Source organism: Manis javanica, chromosome 18 (genome assembly GCF_040802235.1).
Source record: "Manis javanica isolate MJ-LG chromosome 18, MJ_LKY, whole genome shotgun sequence".
Classification (NCBI taxonomy): Eukaryota; Metazoa; Chordata; class Mammalia; order Pholidota; family Manidae; genus Manis; species Manis javanica.
This window is the reverse complement of record NC_133173.1, coordinates 7,694,176-7,717,879: the sequence shown is the minus strand read 5'-3', so window position 1 is coordinate 7,717,879 and position 23,704 is coordinate 7,694,176. Positions and strand designations below refer to the sequence as shown.

The following is a 23,704-nucleotide window of genomic DNA, read 5'->3' as shown; positions in this document are numbered from 1 at the left end:
GCACTCAGTTTTGTCCCAAGACGGATTTTTACTCTGCAGCTTCCGAGATGTTCTGTGTACAGGGAGAATGCAAAGTCATGATCTTTGGCAGAATAACTCATCGATGCGATTCAATGACCCATTCCTTTCTTTAACCAAAGTTAGGACACCAGGGAGACTTTACAGGTCTTCAAGTTATAGACAAGCTAGCCATTCAGAGGACAAGGATCGTTCCTTACCCACCACTCACCCCAATGCCAGGCACAGTGAGCGGTCAATAAATATTTGTTGCATAAATAGGTATAAAAGGGGGGTAGGGAAATCCATCTATGGATTTTGCATATTTTAATTCTTAAAATGCAAAATTAGTCATGTTGGTGCACATGGTGTGTATGGTGTCACAGGGAAGACAGTGTCACTCAGAGAAGACAAATAGGGACTCTGTGGCATGTTACTACACTGATGGACAATGACTGCAATGGGGTATGGGGGGGAGTCGATAATAAGGGTGAATGTAATAACCACATTGTTTCTCCTGTGAAACCTTCATAAGAGTGTATATCAATGATACTTAACCAAAAAATAAAAAAATAAATGGAAAAAAAAAGAAAAAAACACAACATTAGGGCATGCAAGCACATGGTTAGAAAAACAGGAACCCCTTAGAAAAGGAAAGAAAGATGCAAACACACCCAGACTTTCAAAGTCTTTGACACTCGCCAGCAAAGCTAATACTTTATAATCTGTATTTCAGCAAGAGAAGCCAGCTGTGTATGGTGAACATCTGTGGGGGTCTTCCTGCCCAGCAACCATGTTCCCCTCTTTGGGTAAACTCTTAAGTTCCCAGTTTTCCTCTGAGGGGCTCCCCTTCTCTCATTCCACATGGGACTCAGTTAGTCCTCAGGTATGAGCACGTGACCGCTGCTGGGCCAGACAGATTTCCTTCAGCCCAGACTGGGAATCTTGAGCTGAACACACAAAACCAGAAAATGCCTGGGGGCACAGCCCCTGGGAGGTGTTTCCAACAGCCCGTGCATGAGCAAGACAGTCTAGAGGCTTCCCCAGACCACAGTATGGGGTCTACATCAGGACTCTGCACTCCCACAGATGAAGTCCTTTGGTCCCGCAGCTGAGCTCCTTTTCCTGAACCCTGGAGACAAACAAGAGCGGAAGAGAGAACTCCAAGCTAGAAACGGGGGTTTTGATAACAAATCTGCCACAGGAAATAATAAATTAGCTTCCCTGTCAGGGCCTCAGACACTCCCTCCATAGGTTAAGGGGCTGGGATTAAATAACCACAAAGGAGCCTTGTGTGCTGGATCAATAGAAATTGACCCCTAGAAGCTCTGGTTCTCCGCAACATAGAGCTCACATTGTCAGGGCCAGTGAGGCTTGGAGCTTAAAGCAGTTAATCCCCTGGCTGGATGACTCGGACAAAGAGGATTAACCCTCAGAAGAGAGAGTCATCACCCAAATATAGAGCAATCCCAAGCACACACATCAGCAATGGAAGCTCCCCCCCCCCCCTTCTCCTGCAAATTCTTGTTCCCTAACCCTTTTAGTGAACTGATCTATTAACCCTCCAACACCCAAAGGTCAGGGGGTAAACCCTGTCCATGTTCTTCCACCACCTTTCACAGCTTTCCAATCCAGGGGAACAGTGTTTCTCCTCTGAAAAATGCAGGTTTTTAAAGACACTCCAAATTTGATACATAACTAACCACTGAGCACCAACTGTGTAGCAAGGACTGTGATGGACATCCGAGCTACGGTGCCAGGCAAGATGACACAACCCACGATCTCCGGGCATTTTCAGTCCAGTGGGAAAACACCTGTCGAATGCCATGTACCCTGCCAACCCTTAGAGAACCATTATCTCCTCAGTAAATGTCCCACACTAACCCCAGACAGTAGATGTTATTATGACTCTTACAGATGAGGAAGCTGAGATTCTGAGAAGTTAAACAACTTTTACAAGATTATACAAGCTGTAAGTATCAGGGCAAGCCTCTTGGTTTAAAAATCATATGGAATATAGAACGGACAACACCAAGAGTGAACCCTAATGTAAATATGGACTTTGGGTAAAGATGATGTGTCAGTGTAGGTTTATCAGTTGTAACACATGTACCACTCTGGTGTGAAGTACTGGTAATGGGGAGGTTGTGCAGTTTGGGGTGGGGGAAAGGAGTTTATAAGAAATCTCTGTACTTCCTCTCAATTTTGATATAAATCTAAAACTGCTCTAAAAGAAATCTTTTTCAAAAATGATAACATCCCATTTACAATTGCCTCAAAAAGAATAAAATACCTAGGAATAAATTTAACCAAGGCATGAAAGACTGGCATATTGAAAACTATAAGACATTAAGGGAGAGTGAAGACACAAGTAAGTAGAAAGCTATTCCATGATCATGGATTGGAGTAATTAATGCTCTTTTAATGTTCATACTATTCAAAGCAATCTACAGATTCAGTGCAGTCTCTATCAAAGTTCTAATGGCATTTTTCAAAGATATAGAAGAATAATCCCAAAATTTGTATGGAACAAAAACAAAACAAATAGCCAAAGCAACCTTAAGAAATAAGAACAAAGCTGAAGACATCCTGCACCCCAGTTTTGAACTATATTACAAAGCTATAGTGATTAAAACAGCATGGTATTGCCATAAAAACCAACACACAAATCCAAGCAACAGAATAGAGAACCCAGAAATAAATCCTCACATATATGGTCAATTAATTTATGACCAAGGAGCCAAGAACATACAATGGGAATGGGACATTCTATTCAATAAATGGTCTTAGAAAAACTGGACAGCAACATGCAAAAGAATGAAGCGGGGCCACTATCTTACACCATGCACAAAAATTAACTCAAAATATATTAAAGACTGGAATGTAAGACCTGAAACCATAAATCTCCTGTAAGACAACAGAGGCAATAAGCTCCTTGACATTGTTTGGTGATTTTTTTTTAGTATGACACCAAAAGCAAAAATAAATAAGCAGTACCACATCGTACTAAAAAGCTTCTGCACAACAAGGAAACCATCAACAAAATGAAAAGGCAACCTATTGAATGAGAGAATAGATTTGCAAATCATGTATCTCATAAAGGACTAATATTCAAAATACATAAAGGACTCATACAACTCAACAGCAAAAACATCTTAGAAACTAGAAAATCTTTTCCAGAATCCCCTTTGCTAATTTATTCTCATGTCTCATGAGCCCGAACTGAGCCACGTATCTGAGCCAATCACTCACAAAGTAGATGGGATTATCCTTGTTGCCCTAGACTGATCATGTAGGTGGATTGTGAACTGGGGACTCCACTGTTGAGTGTTCACTAAAATACCCTCTACAGTGCTCACCAGGGGGCAGAAATCTCACCCAGACCACATTGTGACAGATCTAGAAGACAGTAATTTCATATTCGAATAACAGATTGGTAGGATCCCCCCAAAATGAAAACGTAGAAATAAAACTGTTAAGTGGCTACTTTTCAGCAACAGTCAAATATATATAATGCTACACTTGGCCTGAAAACACCTCCTACACCCTCACAACGTTAGCTTTTGCAATAAGCCTTTGGCCAAGTCTTTCACTATACTCTTTGAGAATCTACACTATGGCATCAGGAGCAAAAAGACTGAATTCACCTGTGAGTTATTTCCAAGCTTCAGTGGATGGTCAGACGTACAAACAAGGATACACATAACCAATTTATCTGAATTTAGCTTCATCAGAGGTATATATGCTATGTGGTGGTTAGACACATGGCACTAAAGGTAGAGCTTATGTCTAGGCAGCTTGCCTGAGTTGTCTTGCACAGCCCTCAGCACATAAGATGCTGGATCACATTGCGTAATACAACTTGATCCAACACTCATAATTATTCGTGTAATTTATATGGCAAGAATTTCCCAGGTCTTCAAGAAAAATGATTTTGATTGTGGAGGCTAATTTTTAAAACAGTGCTACGGGCTTCTACAAGCTATCCACATCATTTTGTAGAAGTCAAAAACAATGGAGAAGGAAAGGGAAAATACTGAACTTCAGTCTTTTCAGAGTGCATGCACTGCTGGAAGACTCATCAGAGGAAAAAGTGGATGTTTAACCTCATACCCTTTTCTGCACTGAAGGAGCTCCCAGGAAACAGGCCACAACAGTCAGCCCACAGGTACCTTTTTAATCTTTACGTTATCAAGAAACACTCTTCTTGATTCTCTGCATTGTGTTCCTATAAGCTTGAGAAATTGCTAATTAAAATTTCAGCCTCTATATTGCTGAAGGTAGGCTAACTGCTATAACACATTACAAAATGTCAGTAATTTAACATAGGCAGAGTTTATTTCTTGCACATAAGAGAGCCCCAAGCAAAGCCCACCAGCGAATGGGAAAACAGCCTGGAGGGGCGCTTGCGGAGGTGCTTGGCCAGGCCTGGCCGTGGTTCCCTTCACTCCCCTTCTCATCACATCAGATGAGACCTGTTACGTGGCCATATTCACTTGCAAAAGAGGCTGGGAGATGTAATCTGTGTGCAGAGGACAAGGAGGAAATGGGTTTGATGAAGAGCTTACCAGCCTCCACCACCAGCTCCCAAACCGCATACTGAATATGGCTATTTATAATAAGATAACTCAAAATTCTTACATAGATGAGGGGATTACAGGTGGACTTCCCTTTTCTCTCCTCAATGTTTAGGATTATTTGTAATGCAGTTCCAATGTACCCAAAATGGTAGTGAGAAGAGGAAAAGAAGGGAACCCCCCCATCAGTAATTCTTGGAACAGTTATGAATGGGTCCCCATAATCCAGGCAACTGCCTTAGGAATAGTGGCTAATGCTGCTTCCCTGGACTCCTTGCCTGTCTCTCTTCTGTTTCTAATACAGAAAACAGAACTTTTCACTGCATGTGGTCTAGCCAATTTATGGTCTAAGGACTTCCCTATATTTCTTAAATGTTTGGGTTTTGCTCTACCTTAAAACACCTCCAAGACATCAAATAGTTTCCAAGGCTGTTGTTTCTCTAACTGGATGGATGTCTGTGATGGAGGCCATATCAGACTTCTGATCCACTCAGTTCAGACCCAGTCGTGTCTGGTGGCTGGCACACGGACCGTGCTTGTCTCACCACTACTTAAGGACCATTCACAGAGGCAAGACAATCACCTCCTCTGCGTATCTCAGTGGTTCTTGAGCTTTTTCCTCCTTGGCACACCTGATGATAGCTTTTAAACCTCCAAGAGATTCCAGTGGGTATGGACACCACCCCACCAAACTTCTCCCCCTCTTCCATACCCTGGCCAGCACCACCTCACACCCCATATTTTAGCCACACCATACAGCCTATTATTCCCAAATCAACCAAGAACTTTCAGGTCTCTGCGATTCTCAAACCAGTCTCTCTGTGAGGAATACCTTTCTCCCCACCACCACCCACCTGGAAAACTCCTACAGATCCTTCAAGGCACAACGAAGCAATACCCCTGCACTCTGTGCAGGAGCTTTTCTAGGCCCTCAGTCTTCTCTACTCATGTAGAAGAGCAATGGCTTATAATTTGTATTCCCACAAACCGCCACTCAGTGTACACCTCTGTGATAACACCTTCTCCCCTCGTATTCTAATTATCAATCAAGGAGCCCCCCAGTGACAGAGTCCCGGCACTGCAGCCCCTGTAGGACCCAGGCAACAGGGGAAGCTCGGCCCCCGCCCAAGTCGTGGTTCTGGTCCCCAGATGAGCCAGAGGTGTGTGACCACCTGAGCTCTCAAACTAGGAAAAAAGGGTCAAGCAACCCGTGCCCTACTTGTACTGTGCAGACAAATCACCTGGGGATCTTGTTATAATGCAGGTTCTGGTTCATCAGGCCTAGGGTGGGGCCTGAAATTCTACATTTCTAACAGGCTCCAAGTGGTGTTGATGCTACTGGCGCGGGGCCCATGCTTTGAGAGGCAAGGCCTTGGGGTTCATTTATGCGGGCACATGATGTACCTGGGACAGCTGGTGAGGCAAACCTCAATGACCTCTGCTTCCAGAGGATGAAATTTTAGAGAAAACAGATGTTCTCCCAATAGGAGAAAAGCTTAAGGGACAAGGCCTAGAACATAGCTGTGGCTTGGTAAAGATCTACAGAAGAGTATTTTGGGTATGGAACCAAATCCAACCTTACAGCCCCGAACAAATGAAGGTGGATTATGCAAAGGAACACAATCAGATGTCTCTCCACTCACCCTCAGGGAGGTCAGGATGGGGGTCGCAAAGTCATAGAAAAATTCAGTTACGAGCCACGGACCCCTGAGTTAGGGCCCATTACCATCAAGGACGCCTCAAATCGGACCTTTCCCTTACTTGTCATATCTCCAGCTTCAGCTAAGTTCTGGCCCTGAGAACTGGCCTCTAGGTAAGGCACGTAGACATATGAAGATGAAAAATAGTTTCTAGGCTGGAAAGCAGGTGGGACCCAGGGGCTGGTTTAGGTCCATGAGGTATGAGCCAGGTATTTGCAAACTTCCGTTAGGAGCCACTGGGTTCTAACAGCAAGAGTGGGAGAGCCAGAGACAGGCTGTGGGTGGGAGACCCAGAGCCATACCTAATGACCCTTCCCGGGCTGTGGCGGGGAGCACGGCACAAAGCAAAGCACACATTCTGGAGCGTCAGACAGCTTCACATTTAAATCCGCTCTGTCCTTTAGCAGATGATAACTCTGGGCAAGCGACATAAATTCTCTGGACCTCAGTTACTCCGTTATAGAATAGAGACAATAAACCCCATGCCACAGGGATTGTGAGAATAAAATAAAATATTTATGCATAACAAGAACCATCTTTGCCATGTGATCAGACCACAAGCCTTAGAGAGACATCCGACACATACGTGCATCCCCAGTACTTAATTCAAAGGCAGTGTTTGATGTAAAACTGAACTTCTCTGTTGTTTCCATTTCCAAAGTAAGATCAGAAGGGCAGACCAGAACTGAGCATGCTCCAGGGAAGCTGGGGTGAGGGACTCAATCCGGCGCAGCAGCTGTTGTAGACGGACCTCAGCCGGTCCTTGGAATCGAGGTGTGGTATTTAATACTACCTGCCCTCAGTGAGAGCTCACGAGGAGGCAGACACCGTTCCAGGCTCTGTGTGCAAGTTAACCCATGCATTCTTCCCAAAACTTTACAGAGTAGGCAAAACTATCATCATTTCCATTTTCCTTATGAGGAAACTGAGGCACAGAGCTGTTAAAGGACTTGCCCAAGATCTCACATTAGTAAGAAGCAGAGCCAGCTGGGAATCTAGGCAGATTGTCTCTGGGGCTCTTTGCCCTCTATCATCTCAAAGAAGCTCTAGAATCCAGAACTGACTAGAAGCTGAGTCGGCCAGAAGCAGCCTTACCTGTCTAGGAACAGGACAGCAACCCGGGAGTGACACTGAGAAACCTGACTGCACTAACCTGGCCTCTCACAGCCCTGTTTGCTGACCCAAGACCCCACCCATTGGGCCACTGTGGAAACAGGAGGTCACCAATCCCATGATATGAGGGCTGGAGCCCTGCACAGCTCCTGTGCCAGAGGTTGGCCAGCACCGTGGGAAGAAGAAAGCAATGTCACCCAGCATGGGGAGGGAGAGAACTTTGTCCAGCATCCCACCCTCATTCCATATTGCTTCTGAACTTTCTAATCTACTCTTTGTTGTTCCCCTTAGGCTTCTCATCTCCTGTTACTTTAATTTTTAAGCCACTGCTTTTCTTTGCTTTCCTATAGTTTTCCTTTCCCTAAAGGAAAGGAAATTCTTAGGCTTTGCTTTAAAAAAATAAAAGTGGCTGCATTTAACCCATGGATATTTAAGCAACCACGGATGGGATGCATTCATCACTCATCATGGGGGCAGGGATGGAACTGAGTCCCTTGAGCATTCCAGGACCAAGGTCAGGAGTCCCTGACCTTGCCATGACCTCCCCAGCCCCGTCCCCGGGCCCAGGTCTCTGCCCGGAGCAGGCCACCCCTCAATGTCCTCCCCCTCAGCGTTGCCATGTGCCATCTGCTGCACCCCACATCAGGCGAGAAGCCACGGTCAGATTCTACACATGGCAGGAGAGCAGGAACCCTAGGCAAACCAAGAGCTGCCCCCTTGGGCTCCGGGAGCCAGCAGGGGAAATCCCAGAGGTTTTTTAAAGGATGCCCTGGGAAAACCAGCTGTGCTGTTTTAGAGGATTTCTAAGCATAATAATGAAGGGGACCCAGGCCCCATTCTGCTCTTCTTTCTCGATCCCTACCCTCAGATGGATTCATGCTGCCGCCCAGCCCCGACCTGGACTCCGAGCTTCTCTCCATCATGAACTCACTGTAGGACCTTAAGCAACCCCAGTTCCTTATCTAGACTCACCCCCTCATTTGCCTAGTAAGGAGCTTAGATTCCAGCTTCCTCCACCCCCTTCAGCTCTGGAACACTAAGACCCTGTAGTTCAAGTAAGTCCTTCCATTGCCTTGAACTTGTTCTGGGCCTGAAAAGGAACCTACCCATAAAATATTCACTAAAACAAAATCTGTGCACTCAGGAGCAATGATGAATGGCACATTTATCCACAGACACATATTCATCTGCAGGCTTTGGTCATGGAAGACCTTGAAAACTCACATCTATCCCCATGTATGTGAGTCTTAGGAGCTCAGAGCTCCTGCCCACACACGTATCACCCACAACTGACAGGAAAGCAGTTAATAGCACCCAGCTCTCAGCTTAAACAGACTTGGACATCTGACAGTCAAGAAGGCCCCAGAGGTCTGGCAAAATTATTTGCTCTTGCATCTACGCAGATGTGGATGAGAGATAAATGAGGTTGTTCATCCACTTCTCCAAGATACTTTTTTCTGTGATTACTTTTCTCTGGGCCTCGGGTTCCCCGCCTGAAAAATGGAAATGGGAGAGAGGATGTGGCCTGTATGGTGTCGCTCCTACCACTCTGTTTCTGAGGGATGACGCAGCCACTGGTTAGGGAAGAATTTTCAATTGTCTTTTGGGAAGAGAAAGTTAATGCTCCTTTCTCCCCTGCCACCCAAGATAGAAGCAAGCTCTAAAGACTGAAATGAACAGGAAGTTGGTGGAGCAGGAGTTTCTACAGAAAACAGGAAGATTTCATAGGCCCCCAGGCTTCTGTGAAGAAGGGAATTCATGGTGTGGATCGTCATTGCTAAAGCAAGAGACAGTGTCGGGGGAAATGTAACCAACAGTCAGACAGCAAGGGAGCTCTGGCCTTTGCTGCTGCTGTATCTGCAAGCTCTGAGGCAGAGTTATGTGTATGATCCTTTTTTAAAATTGCAGTATAGTTGACATGCAGTATTATATTAGTTTCAAGTGTACAAACATAGTGATTCAACAATTAAACACATTTCAAAATGCTCACCGTGACAAGTGTAGTCACCATCTGTCACCACACAAAGGAGTGTATGATCCTTGATCTAAAGGAGGCCAGAATGGCAGCTGAAGCAGAGAGGTTGGGGAAGAGAGACTGTTACCTGCTGAGTTCCTACTGGGTTCTGAAGACATAGCTCATCACTGCCACACACATTTCTTGCCCAGGCCACCGAGGAATAACCAGAAAGAGGTTCAGCCGATAGAGCAGCCACAACAGCATTCACTCATTCATGTACCCAACAAATATCCGCTGCGTGCCTACTGTGTGCATGGAACAGGGAGAACACCAGGCCTTTCCAGAAGAAAACACCATGGAGCAGATTTTGTGGAAGCCACTCCCAGAGGCATCTGCTAGGGAAGTTTCCGTCTCTGAATAATCCAAGTGACTCGGAAGTTTCATGATGGAATCCCAACAAACTATGGGGCGTTGCAGAGCTGAGCTAGTGGGTCTGGATTATTGTAGACAGAAGGCTCGTTTCCCTCTGAAGCACTCGGAAATCTCTATTCCACAGGCTGATTACTGTCCACTTGTATCATTTTGAACATCAGGGGCCCCGTGCAAATCGTCCTCTCAGTAGCACCAGCTACATTAAATGACGGGCTCTCGATTCTCTCTTCACACAGAATCTTTAAGTCCCTCAGCAAGTATGGTGATAATAAACATATAGACCAACCTATTTCCAAGTCCAGGAGCATGAAGCGTACTGCAGAGCACTTAGGTGCTACTGCTGTCATTATCGTCACCACCATCACCACCATCACCACCGTCACCATCACCATCACTGCCACCACCGCCATCACCATCATCACCACTGCCATCACCATCATCACCATCACTACCATCATCACCATCATCACCATCACCATCATCACCATCACCATCACCGCCACCACCGCCATCACCATCACCACCATCATCACCATCACCATCACCACCATCATCACCATCATCACCATCACCACCATTACTATCACCATCACCATCACCACCGTCACCATCACCATCATCACCATCACCATCATCACCATCATTATCACCACCATCACCACCATCACTACCATCATCACCATCACCATCAGCATCACCATCACCATCATCACCATCACCATCATCACCATCATCATCATCACCATCACCACCATCATCACCATCACCACCATCATCACCATCACCACCATCACCATCACCACCATTACTATCACCATCACCATCACTGCCACCACCGCCATCACCATCATCACCATCACCATCATCACCATCACCATCACCACCACCGCCATCACCATCACCACCATCATCACCATCACCATCACCACCATCATCACCACCACCGCCATCACCATCACCACCATCACCACCATCACCATCACCGTCACCACCATGACCATCACCGTCACCACCGTCACCACCATGACCACCACCGTCACCACCATCACCACCATCACCATCATCGTCACCACCATGACCATCACCGTCACCACCGTCACCATCACCACCATCACCATCATCATTTTTTCAACTCAGAAAACTAAGTCTAAAAGAAATTAAATACTTGCTCAAGTTTCCACAGCCATAATGTAATGAAACTTGAGTCCAAACCAAGTTCTGTTTGATTCCAAACCCCACTGCTCCACCCAATGCCCTCTATGGATACGCCCACTACTTACATGTAATACTGGAGGCCAACTTTCTATCTTTTCTTCATGCAGTAGATCCCCCTAACCTGCAGTTTTGCTTCCCGTGGCTTCAGTTATCAGTGATCAGTCACAGTCTGGAAGCAGACGATCCTCCTCTGACCTCCACCACCTAATGCTACATCACAGTGGCTACGTCACTCACCTCACTATATCTCATCACCTAGGCATTGCATCATCTCACATCATCACAAGAAGAGGGTTAATATAGGACAATAAGATATTTGAAAGAGGAGACTATGTACACGTAACTTTCATTTCCATACATTGTTATAATTGTCCTGCTTTATTGTTGTTAATCTCTTCCTATGACGTTCATAAATTAAACTTCATCAGTGTGGGGAAAAACATAGTATATGTAGGGTTTGGTAGCCATGGTTTCAGGCATCCACTGAGGGTCTTGGAACGTATCTCCCATGGATAAAGGGGGACTACTCCACTTCTTTCTGGGCTTTAACTCGTTTGTTTTCTACTATTGGTGCTTGCTCTTTCTTTCTCTGTCACACTCACACACACACACACACACACACACACACACAGGAAACCACTTTTGACTGCAGTAACTACTTTTTATTTCACTCCGCAGCCCACCCCAATATCACTGTACACAAAACTCACACTCACACATTTTCAGCCGCCCCATGGGGAGGCAATGGTCAGCACCTAGAGTTTGAACAGAAGTCATTTCAGCTCTCCACTGTTCCTATAAAGCTATTGCCTATTTCTCTTTTCTTATAAACAGGAACACATTATGCAAGATGCTGTAGATGCGGGATTTTTCAAGCAAGCTGGTAACACTCTTCACTTGGCATCAAATGCATTTAAATAAATATCTCCCTTTTTCAAGATTCTTCACTGCTCCTTCTTAATCTTAAATTAAGAGTAGTACAATAATAACCCAAGAACATCACACCCCGGAATTTCAGCCACCTCTCTCTGGAAGATCTGTCTCCTTTTTTTGAAAGTATGAGCTATTTTTCAGTTTCTACTTGTTTCTCTTTCTTACTTGTCACCACACACAGCTTTCTGTAAGACATAAGCAGTTGGAGCCTTCATATTTAAAGTCTGTTTTTAGTCCACAAGATACACAATAAACCTCCTAGAAGACCTTGGAAAGAAAGGGAATAACTTCAGGGAGTTACACTGCAAGAACCACTGAAGCAAAGATTTGCAGTCATCTTCAGTGACTATATGGTTCCACTCACTCACTCAACAGTCATTGAGCACATACTATGTGCCAGGCAATATTCGGGTCACTGATGGTACAGCAGTGACTTGCCTCATTGACTGGCATTGCCTCTATGCCAGATAATCACAGCAGCCTCCTGACTCATCCCCCTCTTTTTACCCTTGACCCCTAGAGTCCATTCTAAGGTTTAAAGCTCAGTTGATCACTATAAAAAATAAGTCAGATAATGGCAACCTGTGCTTAAAGTTATCCAAGGGCTTCCCACCTCACTCAGAGTAAAAGCCAAAGTCCATGTGAGGTCTTACAAGAAATGCCCTCCCCCTACGCACTAGCCAGGCCACCAGTGTCTCAGCCATTACAAACCAGTAGATTGGTGTGCAAGTGAGCAAGGTCACTGTGGTGGGGCCCAGAGAAACAGATCAGGTTTCTGAAGCAGCAAAACTAAAAGCCAGACCTTGCATGGGGGGGATTCAGAGGTAAATGTCACCTTCTGAGGTGCCTTGGGGGAATACCCCACCAGCCACCCTGACGGTGCCTCACCATCCACCTCTAATTCTACAGAAGCTCTGACAAGGTTCTCAGGCATCCATTTCAGCCCATGGAGCACACTGCAGTAGCCCTACTGCCCCAAGTACAGCTGTGGGATGGGGCCCTCAAAATGCAAACCCTTGCTCTAGAGAGGAACAAAGTCTCCAAAGGGCAGAGCAGCCAATGGTGGGCCTCCTCTTAAACCTACAAATGGAAACCTCAAAAAAATTTGTCACATGATATTATGTGAATGCACTCCAGGACACCCAAAGGTTAGTATATTTTCAGTTGATTCCAACACCTTTCTATAGCCATAGAAACTATTATTGTTCTCAAAGAAAAAAAAAAACTAGCAAGGACGATACTCATGGGACTACTCTCTAAAGGCGACCCTTTTTTCCATGTGGTGGAAAGGAGAAAAACATAATATTAAGCTTCAGAAGAAGCACAAAAACAGCCCTTGATCTGGATGAAAGATACCTGAGCTCTGTGTTGCACTGTCTCCCTAATTCCGGTGCTTCCTATTGCATTGCAAAGATTGATGCCGCTGCTTGCTATGTTCATTTACACCCGAAGGACCACAGGAGCAGACGTGTACCAATCTACCTTCTTCTAGATGTAGAGTGTGGGATTTCAGCCAATTCCTTCAACAAGAGCTCAGGACATAGATCTTAATGACAAATACACATCATAAGAGGCAATACCCCAGGAACCATGCCATGTCACCTCTCTGACCTCAGGTCCTACTGCTGTTCCCTTCACTCAGCCAGCCACAGCTTTACTGGTTTTCTTATGAACACATCACTCTCCTGCTTCAGGCTTTGTGCAGGCGCTTACTCGGCCCTGAATGCTCTTCCTCAGACATCTGCCTGGCCTGCTCCCTCGCTTCCCCAGGGGTCCGGTCAAATGTTACTTACCAGCAAAACCTTCCCTTCCCAAGCTGCATTAAAAAAAGAACAATCCTCACCCAGCCTTCTGGCAGCATGCACCATTCCTCTTACCCTGCTTTATTTCTCTGCTGTAATGCACCATCAGATGATACACTGCCTAGTTACTTATTTATATGTCCATTATCTTACACATACACACACACACACACACAAATTAAGCTCCTTGAGGACACAGGCTTTATTTAGCTCAATTCTGTATTCCCCACCCAGGGTGCAGTAGCTGACACGCTGTAGATACTCAAATGAACTGCCATTTCTTGAGCACCTACTTTGTGCCAAGCAATTTATATGAAAATCACTTAACAATGAACAAATATTTTTAAGCTCCTACTATTATTAGGAGCTTAAAAATTATTAAATTATTATAATTAGTAAATTATGATAATAACTATTGTTACCTCCATTGTACAGGTGGGGAAACCAAAGCTCAGAGAGGTTAAGTAAGAAGACAGGCACCTAGGTCTGTCTGAGCATCAGAGCCCACGCTCCTTGCTATGTGCCAGCCCACTTTTCAAATGCCTTAATGATGGTTTAGGTTACAAAACGCACATGATGCATATCTCTGGCGACCATGCATGACACAAGAGCTCTTCACGTCATCATTTTTGATCACCCACCACCACTGTCATCCAGAAAAAAAACATCCATGAGACTGGATTTTCATCTCTCAGGAAAGATTGGGAGTAACAGCTTTAGCTTTCCTTTATGCTATCCGTCTAGATACACTCAAGGTCAGAGCTTTCCTTTTGCACTGAGCTGGAACAAGCACAGACAGGGCACGGACCCAGTGGGGAAGAAGGCAGAAGTTCACCTGCTCTGAGAAACCCTCAGAATGTTCCAGAGTCCCTGTCTTGTGAAATACTGCTTCAAAACCTTCCTGATCCTAGAATTTATGTAAACAATCTATTTTTTCTTTTTTTTTGAAAAAGAAAATCCTGGCCTGCATTGGACCCACTCCTCCTGTGGTGTCAGCCCCTGGCTCTGCTTACTGGGGTCTGGCCATGAACTGCAAACACTAGCTCTGTCCTGGCGTATAAAGCTCTGCCCATCCAGTGCAGGTGAGGTTGATGGGGTGGGAGAGCGGTGTGGGTCACTCACAGATCATGGAACCAAGAGAGGGACCCAGCCCCCACTGAAATCCATGTAATGCCTCATCTATAAGAACTTCGTTTTAAAAATCATCACTGCCACAATTCCTTCCTCCTCTCTGCTCCCACCGCTTTTTTAGTTTTCACACCTGCATCCCTGAACTTACCACACTTCATTATTACAGGTGTTTCCCACCAGGTGTGAGCTTCTGGAGAACCCGGGCTTTGTTGTCATCATTTCTACATCCCCAAGGACTAACCCAGCCTCTGACACATCCTAGGTGCTCGGCGACTTTTTGCTGACTCAGGGAAGATGCAGGGTGAGCCTGTTCTGTCTCTGCTGCATCGACTAAAGCAAGCAGGACAAGCCGCCTCTTTTGGAAAGAGCAAGAAGCAGAACCACAGAAGACCAGCGTAGCCCCGACTGACCGCTGAGCGGGCTGCAATGCCTAATTCTCCCCCTAACACACACCTCTCATCCCTCACCTGCCACTCCCTGAACTTCAAAGCCACCCACGTTCACCTGCAGAACAGGCTTCTGAAAAAAACACCAGCATGCGTTCCACCCCTCCACCTCAGCGGCCCACCCCACCGGACCACTCTTATCAGAGCCCAGGACACCGCTGTTAAGTTACCTTTAAACGGAGCTAGTTTGCATGTGTGGTTTCTGGTTAAAGGATCAGGTTTCAGCAGCCGGGGGAACCCTGGACAGCAGAGATCTAACACCCGTCTGCGGAAGCCAAGGCAGCGGCTCGCTCCTCCCTAGCCAGGCGCATTTGCTCACCCATCCCTGCAGAACAAATCGTGTTCTTTTCCTTGCACTGAAATCCATCTATAAGCAAATGCTCTCTGTGTCCCTACCGAGCTGCTCCCACGCCCGCGGAGGGCGCCCTCCACATGCGGAAAAACACACACTCACAAACCCGGATTCCGAACCACCAGGTGTAAGCGTGTTTTTAATCTCTTCTTTAGGACCAAGCCACCACCACCACCCATCTGATAGTAATAGAATGGAAACGAAGAGCGGTGCCTAGGAAGCTTAGGCAAGCCGAGGTACAAATGTCAGCTGCCTAAGTTGCAAAACTGCACGGCGCTCACAGTTCAAGCAGGGTTTGCAGGCGGCCGCTGGCGTTGCCACCTTCAAGGGAGCGCACACCCCGGGCGGCCGGCGAGTCCCGCTTTTCTGCTCCGCCTTTCCGGCACTGCCGGCTCTCTGGTGCCACTGACCATAATCAGCCTTCAGAGGTCCCGGCGAGCGCGGTTCCGCCCGGGCAGGCGAGCCCGGGGGCCCCCAGGAGCGTGGGACCGCGGCCGGCCGGGTCGCACGCCCCGAAGCGAGCACGCCGTCCCCTACCTGGTGGCCAATCCGTGGGCGGGGGCCGGGGGGCCGGCGGCGCTGCGTGCGCGCTGGCGGCGGTCCCGGCACAGGCAGGAGTCCGCGGGAGTCGCACCTGCAGCCCCGCGCCCGCGCCGCCGCCGCCCGCCCCGCGCAGCACGCAGCGCGCTCCCGCCACCGGAGCGCCGCGCCGGAGCCTCCTGGGTCCTCCGTGCGGCGGGATCACGTCCTAACCCGCTTTCCTCCCGGCCTGGGCGTTAACGGTTTCCACTGCGGGCAGCTCTCCGCTTCTAGATCCCCTTCTGATTCAAGGCGGAGTGTTTGGGGTCGCTCGGAGCGGGGAAAAGGGGCCCAGCGGGTCTAGACCTGCAGATCAATAGATGCCAAACTTGGCATTCCTCGACTTTCGAGTTTTGTGCCCAGCTGATGGCGGCGGTCGGGTAGCTTTGCGGCCTCCACGCCGCCTGGGGCGGGGGGGCGCTGTGTACCCCTCATCCCTCTCCCCACCTCCACACTGGGGCGCGTGAGAGGACGGCGCTCCGATTCCTGGGCAAGGGACCCCTCTGGTAATCACACCCCCAAATGGTAGCAAGAAAGTCGCTCTGTCCTGGTGCCCTCATCCGGGACCTGGGAAGTTCCTAGGAGGCGAGTGGGAGCGGGGTGTAGGATCGAAGGGCTTGATGCATCAAACACAGCCCTCCCCGCGGCTTCTCCTCCGGCCCCCCACCACCCACAGAGGAGCCCAGCAAATACAACGGACCAGGCTCACCCTGCAGAGAAGGCTCCTTTCAGAAGCAAGGGCTCTTTCTAGGAGGAAGTCAGATGCAATGACATGACACTGGAAGTTCCGAGGTGAAATCAGACTGCATAATGCCTCGGGGAACTGGCCTGCTCCGGAGCCTGGAACTTTCCTTTCCTAACAGTGCCGAACTGGAGGCACTTGCCTCTTCCCCATCCAGCACAACCCACCACCGCAAGGTCGTCGGTGCCCCGGGCCACTGTCTCTACAGCCAGAGCACCTTAGAGAAGCTAAAACTCCTCCAACACATCTAGTCACCGACGAGCGAGCCCCTGCTGCAGTCCACAGGTCCACCCCCGCCCCAGCCGCATCTTTTCCCCTGTAGTCCCTCGCATTCCACACCAAACGATTAGTTACTTGCACATGCCTCACTCTCTCCCCTCCTTTCCGTCTGCTGGAATGTTCTCTTCCTCTTGATCTTCTTATCCCTGCCTCGTGCCTAGTGGTTCTCAGTTGAGACATCTCTGCCTCAAGGAAGTCTCCCCTCACCCCTGGAATAGCTGAGTGATGCCTGCTCCACGTGGGGGCCTAGGGCCACCACAAGTTCCTCTACCACAGCACCCACCTTACCAAAGTTAGCCACCTAACCTCTGTCTTCCTCACTAGAATGCAAGCTTCTTTGCTGCGTGGGCCGAGAGCACACTGCATATAGTGTCTGCTCAGTATACATTGGTGCAGCCACCATCCAGATTGTGACAGAGAACACTTCTGGCATCCCTAAGTCTCTTTATGCCCGTCCCCAGGCAATAACCACTCATCTCCCAGAGGTAATCACTATTCTCACCTCTTTCAGCATCAATTAGTATTGTCTGTTCCATAAGAATGGAATCATACAGTAGGTATTTGCTTCTGTATGTATGGCTTCTTTTACTCAACATAATGTTGGAGATCCATCCATATTGTTATACATACTGTTAGCAAGCCATTCTTTTTTACCGCTTTATAGTTCTCCATTACCTGATAACACAGTTTGTTTATCCCTTCTCAGAGGATGGCATTTGGGTTGCTTGCAATGTTTACCCATTAGCTGCCATGGACATTTGATAGACATAAGCACTCTTTTCTTAAGGAGTAGAATCGCTAAGTCCTAGGGTTAACTACAAATTTTACTATTGTAGGTACTACCAGCTTTCAAAAGAGGATGTACTGATTTACAGTCCCACCTGCAGTATCTGAGAATTCCAGATATTCTCCTTCTTTGCCATAACTTGGCATCACCAGTGGTTTTAATTGTAACCATTTTTATGGGTGTGTAGTGGTATTTCAATGTAGTTTTAATTTGCATCTCCTTGTTGGCTAATGATGTTGACTTTTTCAAATGGCTTATCGGCCCTTTGAATATTCTTTTGTGAAGTGCCAGTTCAAGCCTTTTGACCAATTTATTGATTTCTTTCCTTTTTCTTATTGCTCTGTAGACATTCTGTTTACATAGATACGAACCCTTGGTCACATGTATGTAGTTTTAATGTCATCTCCCAGTTTGGGGGTTCTAGTTCTATTCTCTGAATTTTAATGAAATACACCTAATCAGTTTTTTCTTTTATGATTGAAATATTGATTATTTGATTTTTGGGGTCCAGTTTAAGAAATTATTATCTACCTCAAGGTCAGGCACTAATTGTCCAATGTTTCCTTATAGAAGCCTTTTTGTTTTACCCTTCATATTTTAGTCTACTATTCATGTATGGAATGAGGTAGGTTCAAAGTTTAATTTTTCCTATAGAAGAATTATGGAAAAGACCATTCTTTATCCAATGGCTTGCAAAAGCACCTTTGCTGTAAATCAAATGACCATCGTATATGTGGATCTATTTCTAGATACGCTATTCTGTTTCATTGGTCTATTTACATATCCTTGTTCCAATACTACACTGTCTTAGTCACCTTTATTGTAATTCTTGAAACCTGGTAACATTTGCCGACCAACTTTGTTCTTCTTCCAGATTATCTTGGCCTCTTTAGATCCTTAGTTTTTCTACATTATTTTGGCATCAACTTATCAATTTATAATAGATACACATGCTTGCACACACATACACACACGTACACAAATCCTAATGGGATTTTGATTAGAATTGTCCTAAATCTATAGGTCAATTTGGTAAGAACTGACATCTTCCCAATATTGTCTTCCACTCTTTTTACATTGTGTATCTCCATTTACTTAGATATGATTTCATTTCTGTAAGTACTATTTTATCCATTACAGTGGAGCGATCTTGGGCGCATTTTGTTAGTGTTATGCTAATTATGTAGTTGGTGGTCTTGATTCTACGGTAAACAGTATTTTAACTTCATTTTACAATTATTCATTGTTAGCATACCAAAGTAGAACAAAATTTTATATTGACTTTATACCCAGTATCAAAGTAAAATTGATTGGTGTATTATCCTTAAGTCCTTGTATCATTGGTAAATTCACTTTTTAATTTTAACAGTTTATATATATTACAGATTTTGAAAGTGTATAATATATATGAATAAAGACAAAATTTGACTTTTTCTTTTCCAATATTTATATCTTTTATTTAAACTTTTGCTTGCCTTATTGCTCTGGGTAGCACCTTTCATATGTGTTCAATTAAAGTGGTGATGCTGGACATCTTTGTCTTATTCCCAGATTCAGGAGAAAAGCCTTCCTACTGTTACGTATGATGTTCATTATAAAAGTGGTAATAATGAACAGCCTTGCCTTACTCCTCATTTCACAAGGAAAGCATTCCTTGTCATGTTATCCATGTGTGTTTATTTTTTAAAACTATCAGATTATAAAACTTACCCTCTTTTAGTTTGCTGAAAAGTTTATAATATGCTGAATTTTGTCAAACTTTTTGCATCTGTTGAGATGACCATATAGTTTTACTCTTTTATTCAATTAATATGGGAAATTACATTGCTTGATTTCTGAATAGTAAACCAACCTTAACCTTATTTTCCCCAGATAAGCCCCACTTGGCAATAATGTAGTATCTTTTTTATGAATGACTGGATTTGATTTGATAACATTTTGTGCAATATTTTTACATTAAAAATATTCTATGTTCGTGAGAGTGCAAACTTATAATTTTGCTTTCTTGTATTGTCCCTGTCAAGTTTTTATATCAAGGTTGTGCTTGCCTTATAAAATGAGCTGGAAAGCTTCTCTCATTTGTGTTTTCTGTAATAGTTTACACAGACAGGTATTCTTTCATCCTTAAAAGTTTGAAAAAAAATCACCAGTGAAACCATTAGAGCCTAAAGTTTTCATTGTGAGATTTTTTAATTACAAGTTCAATAATTTTATTAGCCATAAGACTATTTAGATTTTTCTCCCCATTCTTATATGAGCTTTGATAAACTACTACTTTTCAAGGACTTTATCCATTTCATTTAAGTTTTCCAACTTAATAGCTGTGGCAGGGTCCCAAACTTCATTCACAATTTTGATAATTTGCAGGGCAGTATGAGGGGGATGTGGTTCTTTTATTTTTACTTTTATTTTATTACTCCTTATCTAGGATTTATCAATATTATCTTTACTAATAAAAAACAAATTTTGTGAATTTTCTTCTATTTTATTTCTATTTCATTAAATTCTACCTTTTTCATATCCTTCCTCCTTTCATTTGATTTAGTTTGCTGTCTTTCTCTTCTTCAAATGGGAACTTCAGTTATTAATTTTTAATAGCCTTTGAAGGTATAAATTTCCCTCTAACCACTGAACCACTGCTTTGGTTTCATCTAACAAATTTTGGTATGTTCCATACATACTTTTTGTCCACTTCAAACTATTTTCTAATGTACATTGTTCTTTCTTTGACTCACGGGATAATTTGGAGGTATGTAGGAAAATTTCCAAATATTTAGGAGTTTCTGTTTTCTCTCTGTCTCATGTTTTCATTGCTTCTTTATCTTTTTCTCTCCCTTCTTTTTCATTAAGCAATATTTTTAATTAAATCAATTTATATACTCTATTCACTTTTTAGTTTTCCCTCTTAGCATTTTTTCTTTATTTAGATACTCCAGAGATTTTATAGTGCAACTCTAATTGTAATTTACCTTACCACCTATTATTTCATAAACAATGAAAATATTTTACAAATTTTAACTCCATTTAATTTTTTACTTTGTGCTGCTATTTTCATATATTTTATAAATATAATTGTTTAACAATGAACTTTAAGTGTAAGGTTTAAACAGGCCTTAATCTTCTTTATAAATAAGTCAGCTGTTTTGTCCAAGCAAGTTTTCTGAGCTGTTCATCTCCCAGGCAGAATTTAAAAACTGATCCAATTATCTCTCTCTGCCCATGTACATTTTACATAAATACTCTCAGATTACATGAGTGAATTTCATTTTATCACTGACTCTTAGATGTCAGCATGACATCACATTTTCAAACTTGCTATAAAATAGGGTTGACTAGCCTTAGCAAACTGTCCCTATCATGGAGAGACAGAGGTGAACTGAAGAGAGTTCTTTAAAAAAAAAAAAAGAAAAAAGAAAGCTGTTTCCTGCATTGGTCAGGCTATGGAGTTTTGATAGAATAATTTTTATGGGACAAACCACTATATATATACCCCCAGAACACATTGTTGTTATTGTAATTTTTAAAATCAATATTTTTCTACATATTTCCCAATTCAGATGGTCTTTTTTCTTCCTGAACTTCTATGTATCTAGTAAAGATCTTTTTAATTCAGTCTGAACAATTCTTTTCAGTATTTCTCATAGTGAAGGTCTTCTAGAAACTAATAACCTCGCTGTTTTTTGACTTAAAATGTCTTTATTTCACCTTTATTTTTGGCGGTTATTGCTCACTATGTATAGAGTTCATAGATTTAAAGATGCTGTCCTATTGTTTTCTTGCCGCCATACTTTCAGTTGAGAAGTCTACTGTTAGTCTTATTGCTTCTTGTGAAAGAGATCTTTTTCTTCTTGCTGCTTTTAATATTTCCTTTTTATATTTTCTTTTAGAAGTTTAATTATGATGTTCCTATGTATGGTTTTCTTTACATTTATCCTGATTGTGGTTCTCTGAGCATCTTGACTTTGTGGGTTAATTACAGTCTTTTATCAGTTTTAGAAAATTCTCAGCCTTTATCTTTTCAAATGTTCTGCCCTATTTTCTCTCTTCTAGGTTGTTACATTGAGAAGGACGATACGTCACACATAATTAAACCATTTTGATATTGTCCCACATGTCTCTTACATTCTATTCTTTTTGTTCCTTTTGTACCCTCTTTGTGTTTAGCTTGAATATTTTCCATTGAGCTTTTTTTGAGTTCACTAAACTTGTGTGCTGCTGTGATCAATTTGCTATTAAACTCATCTAATGAGCTTTAAAGTCTAGATATTACATTTTTCAAATGTCCACTTGATTATTTTAAGTAGGCTTTGTTGGAGTTTTCTTTTTATCCATTCTGTCTATCCTTACCCTCTATTTCTTTAAAATATTTATAATAAAATCTAACTTCAATCAGCAGATAATTTAGTCTATTTTTTTGTCCTTTTCTACAGATTATTAAAAACTTTCTTGCCTTTTTATATGTGTCCTGATTTTTCTTCTATTGTATATTAGACATTGTGTGTAAGGTTACCATTGAAAACCAGAATTGTTATTTTCCTCCAGAGATGGTTCACCTTGCCCCCTGTTACCCAGATAAGATGAGGGGTTGATCACCTCAATCCATTCAGAAATTAAGTTTCCAAGGAGCTGGACAGTAGCTATACTTAAACTAATTTCACTCCTATTTTCAAATATCTTAAAGGTGAGACCTGTCTTGGGGAGTGAAGGACATTGCCTCCAGGAAGAATTTTTCTCATAAGCATTGTGAGACTGCAAAATAATTCTGCCTTTCCAGTCCAGTATCTAGCTTCAAATACCTCCTGAACTCATTGTTCAGCAAATATCCCATCAGGCAAACTGCGGACATTTGAGACTTTCCTAGATTTTTAACCAGCATACCAAGCCATATGGTGGTCTGAAGCTCCACTGGCTTCTCTTCACCTAGCGCAGTCCCTCTGCCTGATTCTAAACCTATGCTCAGACTCAGCAAATCTCCATAAGAAAGAAAAAAGTTAACTCAGCTCACCTAGGAAGAGCTCTTTCTTTGAAATATTAGTTCATTAGTCCTTTTGATTTCCAGTACCCTCAGGTATCTTTTAAAATATGGCTTCTATAGCTTGTTAATTTTTTTTTAGTTGATTCACAATATTAATGGCTTGTCGTTTCTCATTAAATCTCACTGGAAAGTAGAAATTGACTTACTAACTCTTAATCCTCCCAATGTTTCTATGAGGTAGGTACCATTTTCAGACAAGTTGTGCAACTTACCAAAAATCACATAATAGTAAGTACTAAAGCCAGGAGATGAACCTAAGCTATTTCATTCCAAAACCAGAGGTGATTATAGCCATGATGATATTTTGCCTCCAATGGATGGGAATATCCTTTTTTAATAAATAAAAAAATGCTAATTCTGATTTCTAACTGAAAATCTGAAGGGAAGATCATTTTTAAAATCTTCTTTTGAAACTTGTTTTGAGTCAGATATGCAAATAAATTACTTTAAATTCAAGGCACATCTCTCACCAAAATTCTTCTATAGAACCTAAATCACCTTTTCCTATTCTCAAGACCCAAAAGATAAACCTCACTTAATCAAAGGCCTTTTGTCCCTATATTCTTCAGGAAACATGAGGGACAACCGTCAAATTTTCTTTGTCCTCCTTCCGCAGAAAGCAATTGT

At 43.7% G+C, this 23,704-nt stretch overlaps 1 protein-coding gene across 6 annotated transcripts in view; it reads right to left on the bottom strand.

Annotated features, from left to right (window-relative positions):
- The window catches only part of SV2B (synaptic vesicle glycoprotein 2B), a 156,890-nt gene extending 140,541 nt beyond the window's left edge, over nucleotides 1-16,349 (bottom strand). Inside the window, exons 1-2 of one of the 6 annotated variants that reach the window (XM_073227004.1) lie at nucleotides 15,474-15,686; nucleotides 9,378-9,454 (exon numbers count right to left, since the gene is read on the bottom strand). The gene's annotated coding sequence lies outside the window, so the exon portion shown is untranslated. Of the gene's footprint in view, nucleotides 1-9,377; nucleotides 9,455-15,005; nucleotides 15,132-15,473; nucleotides 15,687-15,936; nucleotides 15,959-16,065; nucleotides 16,167-16,192 lie in introns of those variants that run through there. The other 5 variants (XM_037000582.2, XM_073227005.1, XM_073227011.1 and 2 more) reach the window with 5 other exon arrangements.
- Between the last annotated feature and the right edge of the window lie 7,355 nt (nucleotides 16,350-23,704).